This window comes from Anomalospiza imberbis, chromosome Z (assembly GCF_031753505.1).
Source record: "Anomalospiza imberbis isolate Cuckoo-Finch-1a 21T00152 chromosome Z, ASM3175350v1, whole genome shotgun sequence".
Lineage (NCBI taxonomy): Eukaryota > Metazoa > Chordata > Aves > Passeriformes > Viduidae > Anomalospiza > Anomalospiza imberbis.
The window spans coordinates 35,055,760-35,072,304 of NC_089721.1; the positions used below are offsets into that span (position 1 = coordinate 35,055,760).

The 16,545-nt window shown below is 39.6% G+C and overlaps 2 long non-coding RNA genes across 2 annotated transcripts; one reads left to right on the top strand and one right to left on the bottom strand.

Moving 5' to 3' along the window:
* The first annotated feature begins 1,026 nt into the window (after positions 1-1,026).
* Positions 1,027-16,133, top strand: LOC137465206 (uncharacterized). Its single transcript, XR_010994594.1, has 3 exons — positions 1,027-1,244; positions 13,812-13,900; positions 15,874-16,133. It is a non-coding gene; the product is annotated as an uncharacterized lncRNA (long non-coding RNA).
* Positions 8,321-9,317, bottom strand: LOC137465135 (uncharacterized). The gene is made up of 2 exons (XR_010994569.1): positions 9,128-9,317; positions 8,321-8,531 (listed from the first exon to the last, which is right to left on the bottom strand). It is a non-coding gene; the product is annotated as an uncharacterized lncRNA (long non-coding RNA).
* Positions 16,134-16,545: the final 412 nt, after the last annotated feature.

Consider the following 16,545-nt stretch of genomic DNA (forward strand, 5'->3'; position numbering starts at 1 on the left):
GTGAAGCTCTGTATATATGCATTATTATTACATATATATTGCTTACATGTATGAATATATTTAGCTTTGATGAAAACTTAACAGAGTGAAGAAAGAATGGAAAAGGGCTACTGTTTTTCTCATTTAAATCTTGAAAATTAAGAAAACTCTACAGAGAAAATTTTCTTACTGTAAAAATAACACGGAAGACACTGCAAGTCATGTCTATATAATGTCCATTATTCTATATCTTCTAGACACACTAGACAAAAATCTCCAAGGAAAGACAAACATCTCACTGATCTCCCTTGAGCTTGGTCTAGATTGCCCCTTGAAAATGAACTAGAACTTTATCTTTAAAATTAATGGCAAAACTGTTAAAGGCAACTGCTCCACCAAGAAGATGGAAGCCTATGAAGTTATTTTTAATTATTTTAGTTACTCTGAAACAGGTTGTTAGAAATTATGTATTTTGCTTACCTTTTCAATTAGTCAAAAAAACCAATGTAGTCTCATCTGCTGGAGTCTTTGCAAGAGCAAATTGCATTAATATATTAGCTGTTATTCTTTTCCTTTCAGGCATATACCTGCAATAAATAAATAAATAAATAAATGCCATAATTCTAAGTTTCTCCAGAATGCTTCTGCTTTGCCACTACTACAAAGAAGTACAAACTACTAGTACTTCACACAAAGTATATTGTACTTGGTATCACCTATTTTTTTTCTGCATTAGTGAAAGTGGCAAACCCTTGCTTGAAATATAAGAGAAAAAACAGGTTTTCTAACATACAGTGAATTTATCATTACCTGAGCAGTTTGACTTGTTGCCAATGTGCTATAGTACCAAAGATCCAAGCAAAGTCCTAGAGTGTAAAGGAGTTTTTTTCATTCTGTTATTCAAATGTTTCTACTGAGAATTTGTGATTTCATGCATGCTGGTTTCAGCTCAGGCAGAGTTAATTTCTTCCACTGCTGTGCTTAGGGTACAGAATGAGAATGGTGTTGGTAACCCACTGATGTTTGGGGTTTTTGGTATTTTGTTTATCCTAAATCAAGGACATTTTTTCTTTGGCTCGTGCTCCACCAGTGAGGTGGTGAGCAGAACAAACCAGGAGGAAACACATCTGAGACAAGTGACCGGAAACAACCAAAAAGATATTCCACACCACAGAACATCATGCCCAGTATATAAACTGGGGGGAGTCACCTTGAAGGGGCCGATCTGGGTCCAGGAAGGGAGGCCTGGTATCGGTCAGTAAGTGGTGAGTAACTGTACTGTGGATCACTTGGTTTTCTCTCTTTTTATTATTATTATTTTAATTATTTACCATTATTTTACTTTATTTTCAATTACTAAATTTCTCTTATCTCAACATAGAAGTTTTGTCTCGATTTTCCTCCCCATTCCTGTGGGGTGAGGGTGGAAGAGAGGCAGAGTTGAGCAAGTGTCTGTGTGGTGTTTCATCTCCAGATGGGTTTAAAACCTTGACACATGTTCACTGAGATGTTCCAGATTCTCTCTGCTTATCTCCTTCTCTTTAGCAACGTTTAAAAAAATATATACATATTTTATCATATTTTATCATGTGATCTCACAAATCAGAAACAGACCTAAAAAGAGGTTTTTTTTCTCTTTTTGTTTTCCTTATGAACACTGGAAGTCTATAACTACGGAATTTAATTTTCTGCAGCATAAGGAGAATGCCATTTGGCTAGGTTTTTACCACATACAATGTATGTATCTACCAGTTTGCTATCTTTTAGACTTGACTGAATACAAGGAAGACATCCAAAAACAGGCAATAAATGCCTATTCCACCTACAATTTATATTAGTCTTTTCTCATTCCATTATTCTTGGGCTAATTTGATTTCCTGCGTCTCCTTCTGATTTCATGACAGCAGTTGCGATTTACTTTTGAAAAATAGCTGAACGTTTTACAGAAATAGTCTCTCATAGTCAGGTTACCTTCTACTTACATTGAAAGATATTCTATGTTTATTTAGTTTATAAAACAGAGGATCCTAATTATAACTAAGTCTTTTGGAATTATTCTTATATAAGTTTCCATGAAATCTTAGAGAGATAATTATTTCTTTCTTAATAACTTTCAGAGTAAGTTTTTTATTTGACAGACAAACCTTTAATTGGCATCTATAAAATGAAAATGTCCTTCTCTTCTATAGTTCTTACACCACAGCATTTTTAGTTTCCTAAAAGAGTAGGCTTTATTGAAAACCCATCTAGCAGTACTGCAGTATGCCTGTGTTCTGGTTTGGAAACAAAACCAGTGAGAGACTCCAAGTCAGAAATACAATGTATTAGGAAAAGAGAAAAAGAAAACAAAATACATGCAATAATACAAAAGAAAAACCACAGTCAGAGTCAGAATACAACTTGACACCCTTTTTGGTCAGGGTGTTGGTAGCAGTCCAAATTAGAATGGCTGCAGTCCTCCTGGAAATCCAGCAGAAAAGCCTGAGCCTAGTGTCCCAAAAACCCAGATTATATCCAGTTAGGAATGCTCGGTTTCTCCGTCTGGGTGGAGCATCTCACAATGAGATGCTGTAACTTTTATCAGTCATGCAGTGACATTCAATAGCTCATTATCAGCAGATGTCTCCCCGGAGGGAGAATTGGTTTTGGAAGAGATAAGGAAAACTGCCCACTTAAACAGAAGACAACTGCCATACAGATGGCAAATGGGATACATCTTGCCTTGCAATCTGGGACAGCCTAATAAATCCTTACTATTCAGACAAGCATCCCCCATATTTCAGGAGAACAAAGAAACACAATAGCCATTCTGAGGGTTTTCTGTGAGTTTTCACACCTGAGAATAGCAATGCGGTACTAGGGGTATGGCATAGGAGAGTACATGGAAGAGTATGTAAGTAGACAGTTTTTTTACAGGATATGTAATATGTATAGAATATGTTGGTTTACTGCTGCTGTTGGTTGCTCCCTTACTATGTCAACTATTTCTGCCAAAAAATACCCAGTTTCTGTCAAAAACATTCCAACATAGCCTCATCCTGATGCTCTTTTACTGCAGAGTAGTCAGAAGTTTAACAGAAGTAATTTTAATAGAATGTGCCTTTAGGTTATTCCTAAATAGCAGTTTGGATAGCCATGCTTTCTTCTCCTATACTCCAGTTCCTTCTATCAGAGCAGCTGGGTGCTTTTTATTAGCTCCTTGATGGACATGCTTTTAGTGTGCTCTAAACTTTGCCAGTGGTGAGTGTATCATCATTAAGAGAAGTGAGTAATACTTCTGAGAGAGACTGGAACAATGTTATTAATATTGCAGTAAAAGGATGATCAGGAAAACTGGTTAGGATTACAGAGATAATTACTCTTTGCAACATTTGCCTCCCTGAAGGTAATCAGCAGAAGCAGCCATCAAGGAAAACACCAACAGATCTTCCTGTCTTGCATTCAGTGACTAATTCCTTGGCTGCTGACATGTTGCTGGAATGGAAAGCAGAGACACAAGTATTTTCCTTTCCTTCTCACCCAAACTACACATTTTCATAAAAAAAAAATACTATGGCAGCAGCATGCATTGCACATGACAGCAACATCTACCCCCTTGTTCCCACAAGCTTAGTACATAAACATATAGAATTTGAACCTGGATATGTCACACCACAACAAAACCTAGTGTCTGACAGTCAACCTGACATCTCCCAAACACAGATCATCAGCCCTGTCTAGTCCAGTAATAGGTAATGAGCCAGAAAAAAAACTTAATAATAGAGCATGTCAAATCTGGAATCTCATCTAGTTTGACCGATATTTGAGCACACATCAGTAAACCTATCTTTGTTACCCAAGTTCTCAGTCCTGACGTTTGCACAATCCCCACTTCATCTGCCAGACATACTAGTAAGTACAGCCCACTAAATTTTACTCACACCAATTCTGCCACTAATTTAAACTCAATGACACTCAGCAGCCCCTGAGTTCATCTGGGAGTCCAGTCATGAATATAGTCCTAGTCCTAACTCAGTCAGAGAATTTGCAAGAGGAAAAAAATCCAGTTCGCTGAGTACTGCTGTACCAGACTCTTAACTAAACCCTAACTTCAATAAAAGCTCTAGTGACACGTGGCAGGTCAGCTTATAACAGCACAAGACTGGTCAAGTTCAGCTCTAATGCAAGTCCACGCATCTTTTCTTGACAGGCAGTATTCTTAGCTCTTAGCCTCTGCTAAACTGAGTTCTAAGATTCCTAATAATGCTAGCATTATATACATGGATATCTCAGCCCTATTCACCTCACCAAAATTAAAAAATCCTGTCTATATCCAATATACTTCTTTTTGTCTTTGCTTCTGTACTAATCTTACATTGATAATTCTACTTGATTGAACTCTGTGGCCTTTGTTGGATCTTGTATGAATCTACTTATCAAAAACTGTTGGACCAAGCACGATCCTATTCCCAGAGCTCAGCTCAAAACTAATACAGGAAATTCTCCATATCTTTAATTGAAATTTAGGCATCCGATTTCTCTCCAGACAGTCCATTACTGCCAACTTTATGGAAAAAAGCATACCTCTTTCTGTTGCAGTGTATTGCAACTGGGTTCATCATATCCAGGGAGGGTGCAGCTGCCAGCACCAAGCATGAGAATACACAAGATGGGTTTCAGAAAGCTTGAGAATCCATTTATTACTCCCGGGGAGGAGGGACGGGATGGAGAGGAAAGACCCAGCAAAGGCAGGGTTGTGGGGTTTTTATAGGGTATCGCAGGGATGGAGCTTGGGTTCAGGTCAAGGGAGGAGTTATTAGCAACACAAGAGAGGTAAGATCGAATTCCTGTCTCTTAGGAACAGGGGCATTTCCACAATTCCCCTGTTCATCTTTCTTCTCCTTTTCTGCTTATAGTCTTGTGATTCAATTGCTAGCATAAAAAGGAATGGGGAAAGGACTGAAATACAAGCAAGTCTGGAGTGAAGAACAAAAGGAGATTTCTTCTCTTCAGCTTCTATGTCTGTAACCATAGCTTTTCGTACAGCCCTGTATCTGTCTTACACCTCTGAAAAGATAATGTTACCAGAACATGACCAGAAAAATCCACAGGGAAATAAACCATCATGTTTTAACATCTTATTCTGGTAAAAAAACTCCAAAATTACTGTAATTTAGTGTGATCCTTTTATCTAAACTCTAGTACAAACTCCATCCTTATCCTTAATGCACCATTGGGTTGTACAGCAGCCAAACATGAAAATGAATCTTCTGTCAAAGCCTGATTTGGGATTTGATTGTTAGTGGAAATCTTAGAATAGATTATCTTCAAATTTATGAAATTTTGGCTCCAGGTTAGTCAATGTGCAGTAAAGCCCTACAGAAGCCCAACTCACAGTCTCCTTTAGAGCCTTAATGGCTAACAATAACTTTGGTAATGAGTCTAAATTTTGTTCTACATAATCTGTATATTGAGCCCTAAATAACAAGTCAGCTCTAACCCTATTATCACATCTGCTATTAGCTGGCAGATACGACTTACACCCCAGATTTGCGAGAAAATCTTTGCCATTCTGGAGAGACAGACAGAGGCCAAGAAGCAGGATATAAAGTATCTCAGGTGAAAGCAGTTCCCTTTGTTTACCCAGCTGAACTGAGTTGACAGTGTTAGTGACAGTAGCATCTTCTACTACAGTATAGGTGAACCACGATTTTGCACAATGTTCAGTATAGGGTATAACATTTTCTATTTCAACCACGAAAATGCTGTCTGGTATCATGGTTCTGGGTTCTGGTTGAATCTGTCATTTTTACAGAAATTTTAGAGAGTCTACTAACCCCCAGCCATAATCCCAAATTAAATTGGGTTCATTGGTATTACGTAGAATATCTCTTCTAATTTTTACACTGAGAAACCAAGTAGTTCCTATTCTAAATTTATTTTGTGGCATGAATTTAAATTGTGCTCATACTATCACACTGAAGAATACATATCTCCAAAACCTAGCACTAAGCAAAGGCTTGATTATATCAATATACTGAGAGTGGTGACAGTCTTAATTTTTTCCCTGGGAAATCTAATGACCAATGGCACAGTTACTGTCATTCCAGAGCTTCTTATTTGCCAGTCCTTAATCACACACCTAGGTTCACAGTTCAGTCATATGAATTACATGCCAAGATGGAAATTTAATCACTCCCATCTTAAACCTAATTTGAAATCTAATTTCAAATGTTGCATTTGTCTCTCTCTGAGTTTCTTGTTTACAAAAATGTAACAAAAGCTTGAGACTGTGCTCACTGATGCCCTGTGAAACACCTAGAATCACTTGCTTATGCAACTGGAGTAGACCATGAGAGGTCTCCAGTCTCCCACCCAAAGCAGAGTCAACAGTGCATCAGGCCAAGTTGCTCAGAGTTCTATATAGTCTGGAAGCCACCAGGGACATATATTTCAGTCTACCTAGGCTGCATATTTTCCTCTCTGTGAGTGATTTTTCCTTATGTCCAGCCTGAGCCTCCTATGTTTCAGCTACTGACTGTTGCCTCTTTCCTTCCCACATGTACCACTGTGAAAAACCTAGTTGTTCCTGCCTGATCCTCTCCTGTCAGGGACAGAGTTGCTTGTAGGTGCCACTGTTATCAACACTTCTCCTGGATGAACCAGCCCTACTGCTACAGCCTCTCCCCACAGGATATGAGTTGCATCATATTGCAGGGCTAGTATAATCCAAGTGCCAATTGAAGAGGCATATTCACTTTCTTTGATCTACTGAATATATTAATTTTGAGGTAGCCTAGGGTGCTGTTTGCTGTTTTCTTACTGCTAGGGTTCACTGCAGGCTCAGTTCAGTCAGCTTCTTCATCAGGATATGCATATGTAGCACTCAAATACATGGTTTAGTAGTAGACTTGACAGTGTTAGTTTTGTTGCAAAAACAACATGCCCAACCATGAGTGCAAGAATACTAACTATGGGTCCAGTTGCATTCAGAAGAGCCACCCAGGTGATGTGTTTATTAAATGCAACAGATAAAGTACTTTTGGATTTTTGTCAATACACACATTGACTGCAGAATGGCTGTCTTGGTTTGAAAGACATGTGTCTGCTAAGGAAGGCAGGAATAGGAAATATAAACCTCTTCCCTCCAAATTATTATAATTTTGAAATTAAGGGGCTCTCAGGCAATGATATGGGAATAGGAATAACAGTTCTTTACTAGTATGGATGATAAAGCAAACCAACAACAGCTGTGGCACTGACACCAAACAGAGCACAAACCCGGTCCCAGCCTCTCACAGCCGCAGGCACCTTCCCCGTTGGTGCAGTTCCGGTCGCAGCCAGCAGGGGCGCTGCTGGCTCCCGGCGGGCAGGGCAGGTGCGGTGATTCCCCGCGGCTGCAGGGGGCGCTGTGGAGCGAGCTCAGGGAGCACGCTGTAATGGCGGCTCGGCCCAGATGGGAAGGGATGGCAGAGAGGCTTTGCTTCACAAACCCCTGGGGCAGCCGATCCCTGTGCCCCAGCAGGACTCTCAGAAGCAGCAAGTTTCTGATCAGCAGGACATCTTGGCAAGCAGGGTGCAGAGCTACAGTGCAATGAAAGCTAAGAGCAATGCTGAATAAGAGGTGGGGGCAGGGCAGCGGTGGTTAGGTCCCTCTTTTAGTGAGCGGGCAGATGGTGATAGGTGCCTTTTTTTGTGAGGCAGGTGATAATAAGGTCTCAGTACAGTGGCTGCTCTCATGAGCAGTCGCACCCCATGGCAGAAGAAGCAGCACTGGGCTGGGCTCCAGCAGTAGCAGTGAATTCCCTTCCCTAAGTGGTGGGTCTGACTCATCCGAAGCCGAGAGAGAGAGAGAGAGAGAGAGAGAGGGAGGGAGAGAGAGAGAAAGCAGCTTCCCCAGCCTAATCTTTTGTCAGCCCAATTCTAGCATATCTCTATCCCTGGGAGTAAAATTCCCAGATAAGAGAAGTGCAACCAGATGCCCTCCTCCCCTGAGCTTAGCCACTTCTTTCGGGTTTTTTAAGTACCCAGTCATTAGTGTTTCCTAGCAATTATGGGGAAAAAATTCCCTAAGTAAAAAGGAGCAAAAGGAAAGGAACCTAACCCCCAACAATGGCTATATCTATCACTAACAATATTAATGCAATCACAAAATTAATTTCCCAGATTAAAATACTTGATGTAGATGAGGATAAAGGACTTAGCAAAATATCTCCCTTCTAGGGAGAGCAAGGAGGACAAACCCATCAATCTGTCCCTACAAATTCCCCCAGTTAGGTACACTCTGGGTGGAACTGTGGTCAAAGTTTTTGTTCTTCATGGTCACATTCTATGGAATATGTATGATTTCTATTTTGGTAGCAGTTGTACAAAACATTCCTTGATTTAAACAGAAATAACAGGACTGCACAGTTTTCATCCCACTTCATGCTCCCCTCCGATGCCATGGCACCACAAACCACTTATCTCTATCTGGTTTCAGTGTTCATTCAGATCACCACGGGCCCCATCATGTTTGAGCTTTTATTTTCTTCCCAGCTTCATGCTTCCAACAGTTGGACTGGTCTAAAGATCTTTTCCAACTGAAAAGAAAATTATTCTAGGACCCAAAGGACCTATCCTGCAGAGTTACTGCCAGGGCTGACAGTGATGCACTATTCTACATCTTTTCATTTCATGGGACAATCACTCTAGTCCTCCCACATGTGCAGCTCTGCTTTTTTATTTTATGGACTATACCCCTATCCCTCTCTTGATCAAAACTTGATGGAAGGGTATTTCACTTTTTCATCTAGGCCATCGATAAGGATGCTAAACAGACCAGGTTCCAGGATAGACCCAGACAGCCTTCAACCTCAACAAGGATTCTGACTCATTAACCTCTATACCAATTAAGCCAATTTTTCACCGAGATAGTAGGCCAACCACCTATATTTTGACATGCCATGCTGCTTACCAGGATTCTACAGGAGACTTGATCTAAACACCTACAAAAGTCAAGATTCACCTCCTACAAGATAGAAAACAGCTCCCTCTTATCCACTTACATGACTTATTCCTGATAAATTCACGCTGGCCATTTGCAGAAGCCTTTTTTCATGCATCCAGAAATGGCTTAAAGACCATTCATTCTATAATTTTCCTAGGCACAAGAGTGAAACTGTCTAACCTGTAGATCCCTGGAATGTTTCTCTTGCAGGTTTTGAAGCTGTTTGCTACATTTTCCTTTCTCCAACCATAACAGATTTTTTAAGTTTTTCATAGACAGCCAAGAGCAGCAAGTTCTCTTAGCATTCTCAGACACATCCTATTTGGTCTTTTCTTGTATGAGGCAAGGTTTATTGAAAATTCCTTGATTTGAATTACAATCTGTCCTCACTTCCAGCTTTTGTATAGACATTTTTGCAATCTTAATCATAAGTTCTCTGTTTAGCCACACCAATCTCTTGATATGCCCAGGTGTTTCCCTGAATGTTGAGATAGACCTGTTTTGAAGGTGGAGGATGTTGTCCCATGTAACTGAATTTCTTCGTCCTTCACAGCTCTATCCCAGTTTCCTGAAGAGCTATTTTTTCTTTCCCCTGGTGTCCATGGATCTGCCCTTCAAACTTGATTTCTTCACTCCTGTCAGGACCATGAAATCCATTATTACTCATTTCTTACAGTCATAGTTGCCACTGATCATAATTTTCACTACAGTTCCCTCATTCATGAGTCACACCATTCACGAGCATCACAAGAAATTGTCCCAACTAGAATATGAGTTAAGAACCATAAATAAGTGCATTCCTAAAAATGTTTTGGGCACTGCCCTAAGAATACTTTTTTGTCTACCTTAGTTGTGACCTACTTTGAACCTTTGTCTTGGTTTGACACAGCCTGGCTGTGGGGGCTTGGTAGCAGGGGGCACCACAGGGGTAGCTTCTGTGAGAAGCTTCTAGAAGCTTCCACCATGTTTGACAGAGTCAATCTCTGATGGCTCTGAAGATGGACATACTGCTGGCTGAATTAGTGAGGTATCACACTTCTGTGATAACATATTTAAGAAAATCAAAACAGCACAAGCTCAATTTTCCCCAGGGGTAGGCACCACTGTTGCTACTGCGGCCACCACCATGCCAGCGTGGCCTGCAGCAATGTGCCACCGTGGCCACTGCCATCTCAGCACAGCCTGCAGTGAGCCTTCCTTGCCTGGCTCCCCTAGCCAGCTATGCCAAGCCAGCTGCCCTGCATGCAGAAGGACAGAACCAGTGGCAGCCATCACTGCCCATGCAATTGGGGTGGGTTCGCCTGGCTGGCAGCAGAAGCACGATGAGCAATTCCCCAACACAGCACCTAGACAAAATCAACCTTTCAGCACTGCAAGATCTTGCAAAAAACTTTGAATTAGTGGACCTTGTTGACAATGGTACCTACAAGCAGTAGTATTTTATTCTAGTCAGAAAAGAGGAGGAAGTGAGAACATTTGAGGGAAAACAACATGGCAGCACTAAGGTCAGGAGAAAAGAAAGAGGGGGAGGAGGTGCTTCAAGTGCTGGGGCCAAGATTCTTCTGCAGGCTGTGATGAGGACTATGGTGAAATAAATTGTCCCCCTGTAATGCATGAAGTCCATGGAGGATGCAGAGATCCACTTACAAGCCCATGGGAAAAGTGCTCATGCCAGAGTGGGTGGATGCCAGAGAAAGTTGTGAACCAGTGGGAGACCTGAATAAAGAGAGAGGGCCCCTGCTTCCAAAGGTAGAGAGAGAGAGCCTGTACTTCCAAAGATGGAGAGAGAGAGAAGGCCCTTGCTTCCAAATTAGAGCAAGGGCCCTATTTTTAAAAGCCTACATCTCATGGGCGAGTGACCCATACCACAATAGTTTTGGGAAGACTGTTTGCCTATGGGACAGACCTCACAGCATAGCAGAAAAAAGACTCCTCTCCCTGAGCAAACAGAAAAAAATCTCAAGTGACAAACTGACTAAAATCCGCACGCCCTGTCTCCCTATGCTGTCAGTGGGAAAGAGGGAGGAGCTGGGGTCAAAAAAGTATTTTAAAGTCTTATTTTCAATTTCATTATCATCCTCTGACTCTGTTAATAACAAATTTACCTTATACCTTTAAATTGGAACCTGTTTTGTTTTCAGAGTATTCTTTTTCTCCCAGTCCTTATTTCAAGTCATGAGCCCTTTGTTAATTCTTTTTCCCTCTCCTCTACCCAGCTCTAGCAAGAGAGAGTAAGCAAACTACTTTCACAAATGCCTGGTGTTTTGGCAAATATCAAACCACAAGAAACTTACATCAGTTTCTCATAGAAAAAGACAAAAAGCTCTTAAGCTTTCCTTTAGCATATTCACAGGAGTCCCAAACTTCTCATTCATACCTCATTGTGTTTAATTGCAAGCTGTCCCTTATCCCATTTACTTTTTGTGTAGTAAACCACATCTTTACCTAGCCTCTTCCTTTGACTCATTGACTCATACTTTACCCTCCGTTCATTGCACAGTGTTCCTCAGATTGTCATTTCCCCCTTTTTTTTTTTTTTTTTCAGAAACCTCATGACAATTTTCCACAGTCTTTCTGGAATACATTTAAGATGCCATTCCTAATCTTGTCCTAGTTGTTCTCCTGGACCTGACTTCTTTGGGCATGTTTTTGTTGCTTCAGGAAATCCATATCTTCTTACAGAATTGATATTCTAAAGTCTCCTTTTAGTTGCAGACTTGCCATATCTCACAAAATCAGGGCTTCTCTCAGGCTCAGAAATACTTCATACTATTTTTTCACTGTCAACAACTAAAATTTTGTATTCTCCAGTGTAATCTTTTCAAAGACTTTCTTACTCTCACATCTTAATTTCCAAATTTAATTAACTTAAAACCTAACTGAACCCTAAGTCCAAATTTCCACAGGATTCTAAACACATTTAAATGATTTATTCTTTTTGGTGAGAAATCTAAAAATGGTTTATCTAGATTTCTTCAACTAGGTTTTGCTTTTCAACTAGTGGTTTTGCTTCAACTAGGTATTTATTGTCAGTCCAAGATATTGGGTCACTTTATTGCCAAAATGCCCAACACCAAATTTGTCAATATTTTTTGTTCTCTCTTTTTCTGTGACTTTCTTATTGGACAATCACAATTTCTAGTTTATTAAACCTTAAACTGAGTTTAGTGGTAGTGCTAAATTTTCACTAAATTTTCAGTATTCTGAACTCATTTTTGGTCTTGTCTGAAATTTGCTTAACTTTCTTTTTTGTAGGTTCTGATTTACATATGTGAATGTGAATTCTTGGTTTAGGCTGAACTTCTTAGGTCCCTACATGATTCTATTCCTCAGTTTATCTTTGAAAATGTCAGTAATCATGTTTCTAAATATATCTTGGGACTGCCTACCAGTATGGTCTCAAAGTATTGTCACAGCGTCAGTATATCTAAGTCATAATCCTTACCATATCCCTAGACAAAACGACAATCAAATAGCATTCCTAATGTGGAAAGAGGAGAACTGAGCCCCCAGTGTTCTAACACCTGGAGTCCACTTCTTAAAAGTTGATTTTTAGTGTAAAAAAATTCTAAATACTAAAGGTAAATCATAAGCCTTGGTTTCAGTGAACCTCAGTAATACCATCTTGGACATTACTCAGCTTTTTCTGACAAGGAGTTTCTTTCTGTAATCTGCTTTCTTACATCATTTTGCTGTCAGTTCACACCTTCCACTTTATTAAACCCTAAATCCAACCATAGGCTTCCACCAGCTTCAGTGGTGTTCTCCAAGGTCACTGTCAATTTTCACTGCTAAGAAAGCCAAGAGCTAGTTTTCTAAATTTAATTAAGATCTGTTTTAAGATAACTTCGGAATCAGCTTTCAAACTATTCTCATTATTATTATTATTATTATAATTATGTAGCTTACTACTATCTGTTTTCCTGCTACCTCATGTAAAATGCCCCAGGGGTCTGTCCCTAGGTAGGTTAAATTTGCTTAGAGTAACTTCCTGTCTTACATCAAAGGACAGTTTTACATCCTAACAGATAGGATGGTTGCTCAGTCCCTAAATTGAACATGAGTCAGCAGTGCCGTGGCAGCCAGGAGGGACAACCGTGTTCTGTGGGGCATTAGGCACAGCATGGCCAGCTGGGCACGGGAAGGGATTGTCCAGCTCCGCTCTGCACTGGGGCAGCCTCACCTTGAGTGCTGGGGGCAGTTCTGGGTGCCACAGTATAAGAGAGATATAAAGCTATCGGAGAGTGTCCAGAGGGAAAAAAAAAGATGGTGAAGGGCTTTGAGGGGAAGCTGTATGAGCAGTGGCTGAAGGTCTCTTGGTCTGTTCAGCGTGGAGAAGAGGAGCCTGAGGGGAGACCTCGTTGCAGTTACAACTTCCTCGTGAGGGGAAGAGAGGGGGCAGGCACTGTTCTCTTCTCTGTAGTGACAGTGACAGAATGCAAAGGAATGGCCTGAAGTTGTGTCAGGAGAGGTTTAGGTTGGGCATCAGGAGAAGGCTTTTCACCCACAGGGTGTTTGGGCATTAGAACAGGCTCCCCTTGGCAGCAGTCACAGCACCAGCCTGACAGAGTTAAAGAAGCATTTGGACAATGCTCTGGGGCAGCTGGTAGGACTCTTTGGGGTGTCCTGTGCAGGGCCAACTGCTGGACTTGACGGTCCTGGTGAATACCTTCCAACTCAGCATGATTCCATGACTGCATGTATCCTAGAGCACAGATTTGAAATAGTATATTAAAATCCTATGAAATTCCTAATTTTTTTCACTGAAAACTTGGTTGCCACTGCCTGAAGATAGCATTATTTGTTTATTTGCTTGCTTAATTATTTTACTTTAATCTACCAGCTCTGTATTAATCAAATCTAGGAATCACTGCAAATTCAGCAGAGGAAACCTCCCCATACAGACACAAACATGAAATTACCTGATAAGCACTTTTAGGACTAAACTCTCACGTAACCTTCCTAGTTCATAAACTCACACCACTGCAAGACCTAAATGCTCTTTAGTTCCATATCCATAGTCCCATGATAGCAGCCAATAATGAGTGCATAAAAAGGCTAAAACAATCATTTGATCAAACTGTTGTCTTGAGTTTCAGCACTAAATGTAATGCAGAAACCACTGCAGCTCATGCTATAAATTAGTGCAGGTGGCTTATTAAAAGAACAGAATAATAAGTCAGTCTGATATTAGCAATTCTGTACATTTTTTTTCCTACACTAGTAATAAATCTACAGAATGTTGTGAATGGTTTAGGATTGCCTAGAGATGACAGAAGTAAATAACTGAAACAGACACATAGGTTTTAAAATAGAAATAATAGGTTTCTGACAATAAAATTCATACTTTAGGATTCTGCAACCCCTTCCAGCTTATTCTTTTCTCAGATGAGCTGTGGCACAGCTAAACCCAACCTTCATTAACACAGAGATCACTATATCTGGCTTCAGTGTCCCTGAAAGTGAGTTAGAAATACAACATGAAGTTAGAAATTAGAAGTATGACATCTCAGACTTAGAAATACAGTTTGCACTTATATTTTATTTCTTTCTGAGTCTTTCGGTACAAAGGTGAGAAATCATTTCCTAGTAGATTTAGGTTTATGATTCCATATTTTTATCTTAAGCTACCCTATCTTACTCTACTCAGTTTCTCATTCTATGGATTAAAACCATTCTGATGAGTGATGGATAAAGGTGATCTAAGAGTCAGAATTATGGCTCAAAAGAAAATATTCAACATATTTCATCAATTAATTCTAAACTTTAGGAATGTAAGACCATTATAAGTAGTTACTTTAAACAGTTTTCAAACTAATTACTTTCCACAATTTAACACATGAGCATTCCAAAAAAAGAAGAATGATTTAATATATCTACCTGGTTTTCAAATCAATTGTTTATTACAATCTGTTCTTCCATCTCCATTTGACCTTCAGTTTGCAAGAATCAGTATTCCTGTACCACTGTGATGTCACTGTGAGATTACTTCAATTATCTTTATGCATTCAAAAGGTATAATTATATGCCTTAAAAGCATACTCATTATATACATATAAGCATAAGTATGCAAAAGGCATATGCATATGACTGCAAAGAGTATGAAGTCATCACATGAATGATTGCATTTAATTTTCATATCTATCCATGCTGCTAAGCAATATTCTGAAAAACAAATTTTAAATTTTGAGAGACAAAATTACTACACAGCACACAAGTAATAGAAGAGCTCTGAGATCCCAGTTAGAAGAAGGTAGTTAATACAGAATATAAGAAAACTCAATATAGTAGGCAGGTGGCATTTGAGATGGGATAGGAATGGTTAGTCTTGTCCCATAAAACATCACAAGTTTTAAGTTACTTCAAGTTTTACTTTGTAGATGGCCAAATTTTCTATTTCTGTATGATCGGTTGTGACAGGGGGTTGTTGATTTTTTTTTTTTTTTGTTTTGTTTATACTTACTTATCTGCCTTACTACAAATTTTTTGTATTTGCAAATCCTCAAACAGATACATATGGAACTCTGATCCACCTGAATAGAGAGAGAAGAAATTTAACTCCCTGGATTGGTGCATGAAGAAGTGGCACATGGGAATAAGAAGGTTTCTGAACCACAAAAAGCATTCATATTTGAAAGTCAGGGAATTCAAGTATTTCATCATGTTGTATTCTGTATAAAAGGTGGATCTAAATACATAGTAACCCTGCACTCAAACTTCTGTTCCGTGGAAAAGGGAAAATGGATGGGGATAGTTTTCTGGCTGTTAGCCATATTGCATTGAAATTCTGAAAGAAGTTCTATGTTGAGCCAAGAAATAACATACTATGAGTTCAGAGTATTCTATTTTATGAAGAAAGGGCTAGAATGTGCTCTTACAGTGAATAGTGGTTTTTCTTAATTTCTTATTTTTTTGTCACTCTGCAGGATGGAAAGATCTTGTATCTTCAGCAAGCAAAATTATGGTAACTTCCTTCAAAGACTGATATTGCAAACTTGGAAAAAATCCAAGTGTGGTTAATTGTCACTTTAAAGTATGCAATTCTGAAATTAAGTTGTGATGTCTGGAGCCTATGCCAAGCTAACTTACTGGCATTCTTGCATGCAGAATCTTTGTCAAGGAGAGTCAGTTGATATGAAACAGGAAAGAAATCTCAAAAAGTTATTTGCTCCTTTCCTATTATGTATCTGAACTTCCATAAAGTTGTTAAAAATAAACCTTTATCTTTTCTTTACTGTGCTGCTGGGCCAGCTGCTGTGATGACATACAGAATTCTTACCTTCTGCTTCTGCCAGTCAGCCAAGCTCTTCTTGCCAGTATCATAGTGATCTGCTGCCATGAACAAGAGAGGCAGCTGCCAGTCTCAGTGAACTTTCAGAGAGAAGCTTAGAGCCTTTTCCTAACAAACAGCTCCTTACAGAGGACTTGAAATTGAGTTATCATCAATTTGAATTGTTTTTATGTGTTTTGTGCTATTCTGGTTTCAAAAGTTTTCTCCTGCTTTCCCTTTGGCTCAGTCAGCTCCCTTTAAAATTCATTACAGAGAACAAAAGAGTGAAACTAAGCATAACTATGCTAAATCATCCCACCAGTAGAAC